At 43.5% G+C, this 9,501-nt stretch overlaps 1 long non-coding RNA gene across 1 annotated transcript; it reads right to left on the reverse strand.

Moving 5' to 3' along the window:
• Nucleotides 1-242: 242 nt before the first annotated feature.
• Nucleotides 243-4,910, reverse strand: LOC144104642 (uncharacterized). Its single transcript, XR_013308602.1, has 2 exons — nucleotides 4,800-4,910; nucleotides 243-382 (listed from the first exon to the last, which is right to left on the reverse strand). It is a non-coding gene; the product is annotated as an uncharacterized LOC144104642 (long non-coding RNA).
• Nucleotides 4,911-9,501: the final 4,591 nt, after the last annotated feature.

Consider the following 9,501-nt stretch of genomic DNA (forward strand, 5'->3'; position numbering starts at 1 on the left):
GTCTTCTGGAGTCTGTCTTGTCTTCTGTAGTCTGTCTTGTCTTCTGTAGTTTGCCTTGTCTTCTGTAGTGTGTCTTGTGTAGTGCTCGTACACTGTGTAACAGTCGTTACTGTCACCTGTCAATTAACACAGGATTTGTGTTCTGGAGTACGCTATGCACAAAAATGCACAGCTTGTTAATGGTCGCCTGTCAACACAAGCTTTGTGCATTCCAGAGTAATTCGTGCACAAACCCACTAGAATTGAAATGAAAATGATCAATATTTATTTACTGTTTCGTGCTTTTTTTTCGAGCTTGCTGATGCATGCTGTCCAGCGTTGTCCTGGCCGCAGGTTCCTAGATACATCGCCCATGAGCCAAGAAAAATGGTTTTTGTCTTGGCTGAAAAAAACAAAAAATAGAGATCACCGCTGCTACCTGCGCAAAAAAAAAGTGAAAGCGTTGACGCCTCCTCGACACTGGTCGCCTTTCAAATTTGGCGCCATGGTTGTTTTCTCGTTGACTTGATTGGTTATCAATTAACTCTTATTTTACCCTCACTTCATCAAAGCAACGATTTCGAGTTTTCAAATTTTCCTCCATGGATTGTTCCTGCCCACTCACTGAATACTTGCCCAGTCTAATCACGCATTCATTGCCTTTCGCTTCTCAATAATTACCTAGTTGCCTCTAATTTATCATTCTTTTTCCTATCTCCTAGTTAAGTGTAGGAAACTTATCACTGGTCACGTGATTGCCCATTTCGAGTTTTCAAACTTGGCGCCAAGCTTTGGCTTTGTCCATACTTCCAGTTTTTCAAACTTGGCACTACGCTGTAGCTCCTACTTTCAGCGTTTTCAAAGTTTGCGGCACTTTTTCTCTGGCCCAGCCACTTTTTGGACATTTTTGGCTGCAAATAATTATCCAATTATGAAATTTTCTTTTCGAGCAGCATCCTCACATCATCCTCTGCCAATTACACAACCAATCATATGACGCTATCTCTTCTGAGTTGCCCACAACTGCTGCGGACACGATCCCCGGCAACATAGCCTAGTAAACTCACTTTATTCAAAATGTTGTAATACTGAACAAGGCTTATGACTGGCCGAGTTGGTACTGACTCACCTTAAAACCAGCCAGAACACACAAGAAGACATGAGCTCAAGAGGCGGGACTAACAAAAATTTAATTGAAGATTTTGATTACTTGATTTGTGAGGGTTTAACGTCCCAAAGCGACTCGGGCTATGAGGGACGCCGTAGTGGATGGCTCCAGAAATTTCGACCACCTGGGGTTCTTTAGCGTGCACTGACAACGCACAGTACACGGGCCTCTAAAATTTCGCCTCCAATGAAATTTGACTGGCGCGGCCAGGATCGAACCTGCGTCTTTTGGGACAGCAGCCGAGCGCCATAAACACTGAGCCACCGCGGTGGCATCATTGAAGGAAAGCCGCAAAAGAAGAACCGCGAAGAGATACGGGTGCACAATAACCCAAAGCAGTGAAAGAGCGAAGTGCAATCAAAGGTCACTGGCATACTAATGAATCATCTAAAAAAGCAAATTCCTTACAGTGAAGGTTTTCCGATGGCTTAGCCACACGTGTCCTTAGCCTTACCGATGTAGTAAGCCTCAACTATCTACCGGCAGATTTATCCCTTCCATAAACCACTGATGTGTCGTGGAAATTAGGCATGCAAAGAGACAGGTCATCCTCAGATTTGCATTCACAAGATTTAGCGTGCAGTGACAGATTAGAATTTGCTTTCCCCCTATAGAGTGAAAGTGCTCAGTCAGGTGCAAATTCAGATATCTGCCCGTCTGCCCATATTAGTTGCAGCCATAAGGCAGTGGAATGCAATATACTCCATTACTTTGCAAGTGGAGAACCTTTTTTTGTGACACTGTCCATTGTGGACAAGTACCCAGTTTTATCAAGCCTTTTTAATGGCGGCGCAAAGGCCTCCTGTCTTGCACTTCGCTGTTAAGACAACAGCAGCATTACGCTTTCCCGCGACTTTCTTGAGACTGTGAAATACTGTGGAGGTAAGGTGTATCAGCATCATCGGAGTATCTGCTCCTTACCCTCGAGCGAGTGAAAACATACTATGACAGGTTGTTGAGATGGGCAAGTGGGAACCCAACTGCTTGGAAACCTGCTACAAGAATTCGTCCTCAGCAGTGATGGCATGACTTATCTAAAGCTGATGTCATGCACACGATTGCACACCCATCAAGTGTTTCCATCTTTACTGACCTTTACCAGCGACAAATACACCTCTTCACCATCCTTCCCCAACGAGTGGTCCGACTCGTAGCTAAAAAGAGCCTTCCCCGATCTTTAGCTGTAGCCCCGACAAACATATTCGTCCACAAAGCGCAAGTCTGCATCAAGAAACTGCTAACGGTTCTGCTTAGACAATTCTGATGTAAAAGACAGGCCTTGACCGCATGCCTTAAGGACTCCTAAAACATCTTGTGCCAACTTATCTGAGCCTTCTATGTCCAGAAAAATTACAGTCATGAACATAACGAAATGCTACTATGCCAAGGTCTTCCAAACAGGCCTCCAATGCCTTATCAACTTTAGACAAAAAAATGTTGCTGAGCAAAGGTACGACCTGCGTGTAAATACCGCCCTGCCAACTGACAAATACGGATTTGCAGTAAAAGGACAACAGCCCCAAGAAGCCAGCAACCGAAATCACGCAATCATCTGTAAAAGCATGTTCATTGTTCACCCTGATGCAGTTTGCACATGCCTCAGAGGTCTATCATGTGACAATGAATAGTGCAGGCCCTCTATGTCGATGCTCACTGCAGAGCACCTGCCCAGGTTGCTGTCCACAAGAAACTAGAACTCCACAGAACTCCACTTTTGTGAGTTGGCAAGGCGGTATTTACATCAGAAATCAGGCATATGAAGAGGGTCCCAGGTTGCACTGTTCCTCCGCGACATTCTTCTGTCCAGAGTCGATACTGCATCAAAGCCCTGTTTGGAAGGCATCGGCATAGTAGCATTTCATTATGTTGATAGCTACCTAATTTTTTTGCACAAGGAGGGCTCAGATAAGTTGGCACAAGATGTTTTAAAAATCTTTAGGCATGTGGTCAAAGCCTATCTTTTATGTCTGAATTTCACTAAGCATAACCGGTTGTAGCTTCTTGACTTAGACCTGTGCTTTGCGGACGACCACATATGTTGGCGCCAAAGCCCAAGATCAGGAAGCCTCTTAGCTACGAGTTGAACCACTCGAGGCTGGTGAAGGACAGGTTGGCAATCACATGCATCACGACCGCTTTATGAAAGTCATGCCATCACAGTGCTTAGAATGCATTCTCGGAGCAGGTTTCCAAGCCAATGGCACCTGGGTTCCCACTTGCCCATCTTGCGCACCTGTCAGAGTGTGCTTTTACTCTCTCGAGGGAACGGAACACCGTTCACATGATGCTGACGTAGTTGAGCAGCACAAAAAGACGGGCTCTATACCTTACATCCACGCTATTTCGCACCATTTCAAGAAAGTTGCACCAAAGTATGATGTTGTTGTTGTCTTGACCGCTAAAAGTAAGGTAGGAGCCCTTTGCTTCTTCGTTCAAACTAGGCTTGATACAACTACGGGTAATCGTCCGCTATGCACAGTGGCAGATAAAAAATGTTCACCACTTGCAAAAGTAAAGGTTTTTTTGCATTCCACTGCCTCGTAGCTGAAACTACTATGGGCAGACAAGCAGATATCTGAATGTGCGCCTGGCTGAGAATACTTTCACTGCATAGATAGGAAGGCGATTTTTCACCTGACACTGCACGTTCAAACTCGTGAATGCAATCGGAGGACGACCTTTCTCTTTGCACGCCTGATTTCTGCGGCACATCAGTGGTTTTGGGAAGTGATAAATCTGTCCTGACATAGTTGAGGCTTACTACATCAGTAAGGCTAAAAACAAGTGCCTGGCTAAACCGTCGGTGAACCTTCACTGTAAGGAATTAGTTCTTTAGATGGTTTACTAGTACATCAGTGCCTTTCGGTTATTTTTTGCCCTCTCACTGCTTTGGGGTCTTGCATGCTTGAATTTCTTTGCAGGTCTTCTTTTGCCACTTTCCTTCAATAAAATTTCAGTTGTTAGACCAGCCTCATCTTGTGCTCATCTCTTCTCCTGTTTTGTGTCTTCCGGCTGGTTTTAAGATGTAATACTGAAGGCCGAAAGAAAGTCATTTTAGAGTCAAGTGCACTTATAATGGCCACAGCTATAATGAATGTTCATTTATTACAAAAAATAGTGCTTACTTCATTAATTTATGCATGAAGTATATGACACTGCATCAAAATAAAAAAGGACTAAGCCTCTAACCCTCATGGCCAAACTGCAGTTACAGCAAACGAAAGGACACCATAAACATGCCCCACATGCAAAAACTTGCACTACAGGCCAATGCAGAAATAAGGTCAGATTACTTCCCAAACTGCATGACACTGCCACGCAAAGTAAAGATTGTGACAGGCAATAAAGGAGCAACAAAAAGCAAACTGTAGGTAGCAGCCAATTTCATGCAGACAAGCTACAAGGTCAGGCCAACATAGATGTGGAAGAAATTTGAAAAAAAAAGCCAAAACAAGCACATAATAATTTTTAAGGTTCTCACAGCCCTTTAAATGGCAAATACTTTTCTGAAAAAACATAACAGAAGCGGAAATTTTTTTTAGGAAATCAATTTTTTTCATGAACTTCATAATTCTTGAAGCATGGGCGGGCATAGAGTAGTCAGATTAGTGCATGCGTTCCTAAGCAATGCCATGCCAAAAACTGTACTTACAGAAAAAGCTTGCCTTACTGAGTGAATACCACTGACCATCCACTAATTTCCCAGCCTGCTCCAGGTCCCTGGCAAAAATCACACGCAACTTGGTGGCTTGCACAACTTCCATGTGACTTGGTCTTTAGCTGGATAAAATTGAGGGATCAGTGAGATATAAAATTTTACATGCATTGCTTTGTTTCAATGACCAACTAAGAAAGAAACAGCGGTTTCTGTGAGTGCAACTATTTTTTCACACAAGCTTTCTACAGTAAACCACGTTTATCGCGACCTAATTCACACTGACTTGCTGCACGGTCCCAGCACTACTGTGTATAGCTCTATGGTTTCAAATGCTTTGTTAGCTCTGAGCCCTTGGGCTTGCACTCGTTAATGCAGAAAACCTCGGGAAGGCCAACCAGAGCTTCGAGCTTTAAGCCATAGGTATTCAGAAGCTCAGTGGTCTGTGGGAGAACTTTTGGCTTGGTGACACAGTAGCAAATGCTGCTCCAGCTACTTTCACTCCATTGCAAAAAACTCGCACAGCAGAGACCTGTCCTCCATTTTGCATTGCAGAAACAATCACTGAAATTCAAAGCACGCATACTAAATGCACACCTACCTTCCAACACAGCTTCATAATAATGGGTATAATTATTGGAATGAAATACCAGTCAGTACATGTAGTTTTCAGTTTATCCAAAAATTATAAGCAACCGACAAACAAACATTAAAAGAGAAATAAAATAACCAAAATTGTTTAAAAAATCTGTCAGAAGAATTATGTGACATCCACTACACTCCAGAAGAGCAAGGTTCCGGGCTAGTTGGTAATACATTTAAGGGAGGAAACAGCGCAATGAAACACGGACACACGAAGAACGGACACACACGAGCGCTGACTCACAACTGAAATTTATTTTGAAGAAAAGATGCTTAAATAGGAGACATGCAAGGGTGCTTAACAGGGCTGCTGCAGCGATAACCGCCAATCAGTGTGGTCGCAAAGGGTAGCCTGCTGACAGCAGGCGACCCTTTGCATCTGCTTGTATCAGTAGACAGCAGGCTACCCTTTGCATCTGCTTGTATCAGTAGCCGGCTCCATGATCAAGAAGCCCCGGCCACACCTCGGACCTGCTGCTTCAAACGATAAACGCAGAAATTTTGTGGCAATGCTCTACCTTCACACCATCGGCCATCGTCTAAAGAAAGTCGCACAGCGCGCCGGCGTGGATGTCGTTTTGACGGCTCCCAACAAGTTTTCCGCCCTCTGTTCCAAAGTGAATAACCTGCCGGAAACCCGAGGGTGTAGGGTGGCACACTCTGATCAACATGTCCCCTGTGATTTAGAAATAATTTACTCCATCCCAGTGTCATGCGGGAAGAGGTACATCGGTCAAACGGGAAGGTGCATCAATATCCGCCTACAAGAACATCAAAACAACGTAAATAGTATAGCGATTTTTGGGCACCTGGCTAAGCACTGTAAGAAGTGCAAAATCACAGAAGACGACACTGAAAGAATCTGCACCCCTGACTTCAATCGCTGCATCACTATCGGCCGAGGATGAGATAGGTTGACGAGGGAAATCCTAGAAGCCCTCCAAATTCATCAAGCTGGTGAACAATGCGTGAGCACTGCATCCCTCTCCTCGTCGGAAAAAGAGCTAAATTTTCTGGGTGGCCTGATGAACACTTAAGTTTTCTTGTGCAACCTATAGCCTAATGATTCTGTGATCCCTTGTTGGTAGTGCCTTTATCTTGTATTATCCTTCACTGCGTCTTAAGATTTTAACGCTTTTATCTCCCCCCCCCCCTTTTTGGGCACGCTTTTAAAGCTTGTACATCTTTCATTTTTATGTTTCACCTGTATTTTCACATCTGTGTTCCTCATGGTTTTAATGCTCCCCCCCCCATTGGTCTTGTTATTGTTACTGTCACCTGACCACCTTTTTGCGGCCCTTTACACCGTTTTTTATCACTTACTTCTTTTGTTGCCGTTTTTGAAATTTTGTGACGCGACCACACTGATTGGCGGCTATCGCTGCAGCAGCCCTGTTCAGCACCCTCGCATGTCTCCTATTTAAGCATCTTTTCTTCAAAATAAATTTCAGTTGTGAGTCAGCGCTCGTGTGTGTTCGTTCTTCGTGTGTCCGTGTTTCATTGCGCTGTTTCCTCCCTTAAACTACACTCCAGCAGTTCTTTGCCTTTGTGCACCTTCAAACCACACTTTCTTACAGGCACATTTGCACAGAAATTGGGTTGAACCTGATCTTTAGGAATCTTTTTTGATGCAACAGTAGGGAGAAACCAGGTTTTACCCAAAAACGAAGCGCCCTACACATTGCATCACAAGCCTAGATGGTGCACTTGAGTCACCTCTTATGCTTATGCAAGAAACAGGAACAGAGATCTCTTGACTAAATCAAAAAAAGAGGAAGTGCAATGCATGTGTAATGCAGAGAAGATATAAGCAATACCACACTAAAACACTGGGAGGATTCCAAGAGTAGGTTAATGCATGAATGGGTGGCAATCAGATGGCTAAATGAGATTAGGAAATTTGAGGAAAATGGGTGGTAGCATGTGGCACAGGACACAGTTACCTAAACTGAACTAGAGAACCATTGTTTTGCACTAATTTTAACAGCACATTCACATGACAGGAACAGACTGAGCATCATGCAACTCAATGTCAATCACCATTGCAAATGGCACCAGCACCGCAGACTGCACATGAGGAAAATTAGACATATTTTTGCTCTCAACTTTGAGCAGCAGTCAGCTGCGCTTTTAGGAGCAAAGCTCTAAAGTACGGCAACATTGGCACTTTGTTTTACTGACATGAGGGTGCTTGTGAACGTGCAAGTCCCATGTTTGTTTTGCACCAAATGTGTTAATTGCGAGGTATGTTTAACTAAAGAGGGGCATCTAACATGGGCATCAGCTCTTCATTACTTCCCTTCTATATCCCTCCCTTATATCACGGTTCAAGTGTCCACAAAAATGTGAGACAGTTACTGTTACATTTCCTTGAATTTTCCTTCAACTAATTTTAAATTTTTAAAGTATAAAGCTTTAAGAAGGTAGAGGTACAAACTGTGCAGTATAACCATATGCTATGGCAATAAACCAGCAATAAATCTGTGCTGACAGCAGCTTGCCCAGTGCATTGCAAGGATGCTATATCATACAAGGATTGGTGTCATCGTGCAATGTTACATTACTGACTGACAATTTGGTCTCTGTATCAGAAATACTGGTAAACCATCATTGTAGAGCACAATGTTTTTAAAGGGATAAATGAACATATAGGTCCTTTTCGAGGACACATATACATACCAGGCAACAGGTGTGCAATGTCAAAGCACGTTTATGTTAACAGCAGCTGCGTCAAGAGCTACATCGGCGACTATATTTTGTACAAGTCTACAGTTCCGGTAATTATAAGCTGAGGCACTGCTGTGAAGTGCATGTAGAGTTTCATGCATTTCTAAACCTAGCTGCAAGCCTATATTGAAAATATTTTTCTAAATAGGCAGCTAAGATATGCATCACTGAAAAAGAATAACTACCATGAACGGATCAGGAGGGATGACACAGCCGAAGGTAGGAAGCACGCATGGCCCAATAGATGCTGGCCGCTGGCAACTGGAAATAAATACATCAAGAGCAACAGCTGTCAGTGGCTGCAGCCATGTCATGAATGACAAGAGAGGAAATTATCTACTGCTTTAAAAACTAAACTTAGACGTAATGTAAGTAAATAAAAACCAATGAGCTAGCCCATGACAAAACAAATGAACAGATTTTATGTAATGCACCCATATACATTCTTTGAGAAGAGTCACAATGACTGTTATAACCACACTGAAAGATGAGCTGGCTGAAATACCGCACACCAATTTGAATATAGGATGTGCAGGTTTTCATTAATTCCTATCATGGTGCCTTGCACCAATGTCTAGGTATTAAATTGAAAGTTGCAACCAGTCTGCCTTGGTTAAATGAGAAGAGAGAATTGAAAAAAGCATGCCTTCACTAGCAGGAAGCTTGATACCTCACAGCACAGCTTGGCATCATAGAAAAATTGCTAGCGCATTTAACAAATCTGCATACAATTAAAAGCTGCACAAATTTGTCGAGTGGCAAAGCAAGTAATGGCAAGAGAAACAAAAAATACGAAAGAACACTCGTGAGTGCGGCGAAGGGAGGTCTGTGGGTAGGATCCCGTGCCTGGGAAGAGTTCCGAGCTCGGAGAATCGCCGGCACCACAGCTGATGGCACGCAACCAAGAATAAATAACAAAGCGAAAATAAGTAACAAAAAAACCATCGACAATGGCGAACGACTTGAATGCGGGCCGCAAAAGCGAGGGATATAGCAAAAAGGTAGAAATCGTAAATAATTGTGCAGTTGCATCTCCGACAGCTCGCAGTGCTCAGAAGGAGAGGAAGCATCAAAGTTTACAGCTCAGGAGAAGCAAGATTGATCTAACTTTGACATAACACTGCCTCAAATCCTGTTCCACTGGGGAAGCACAGACAAGTTTACAAATGACAAGGCGATGAATATGAACTAGCCTTTCGCATGCGATCACTGTCTCAAAATTTAGTATGACGCATATTCAGGCACAAGCACTAATCCGATGAGTACTAACCCTGAGCAAAATAGTGCGGTGTCTGATCGCAGCTGGCCAAGCGCGAGCGCTCCGCCGCGC

This window comes from Amblyomma americanum, chromosome 1, assembly GCF_052857255.1.
Source record: "Amblyomma americanum isolate KBUSLIRL-KWMA chromosome 1, ASM5285725v1, whole genome shotgun sequence".
NCBI classification, from domain to species: domain Eukaryota; kingdom Metazoa; phylum Arthropoda; class Arachnida; order Ixodida; family Ixodidae; genus Amblyomma; species Amblyomma americanum.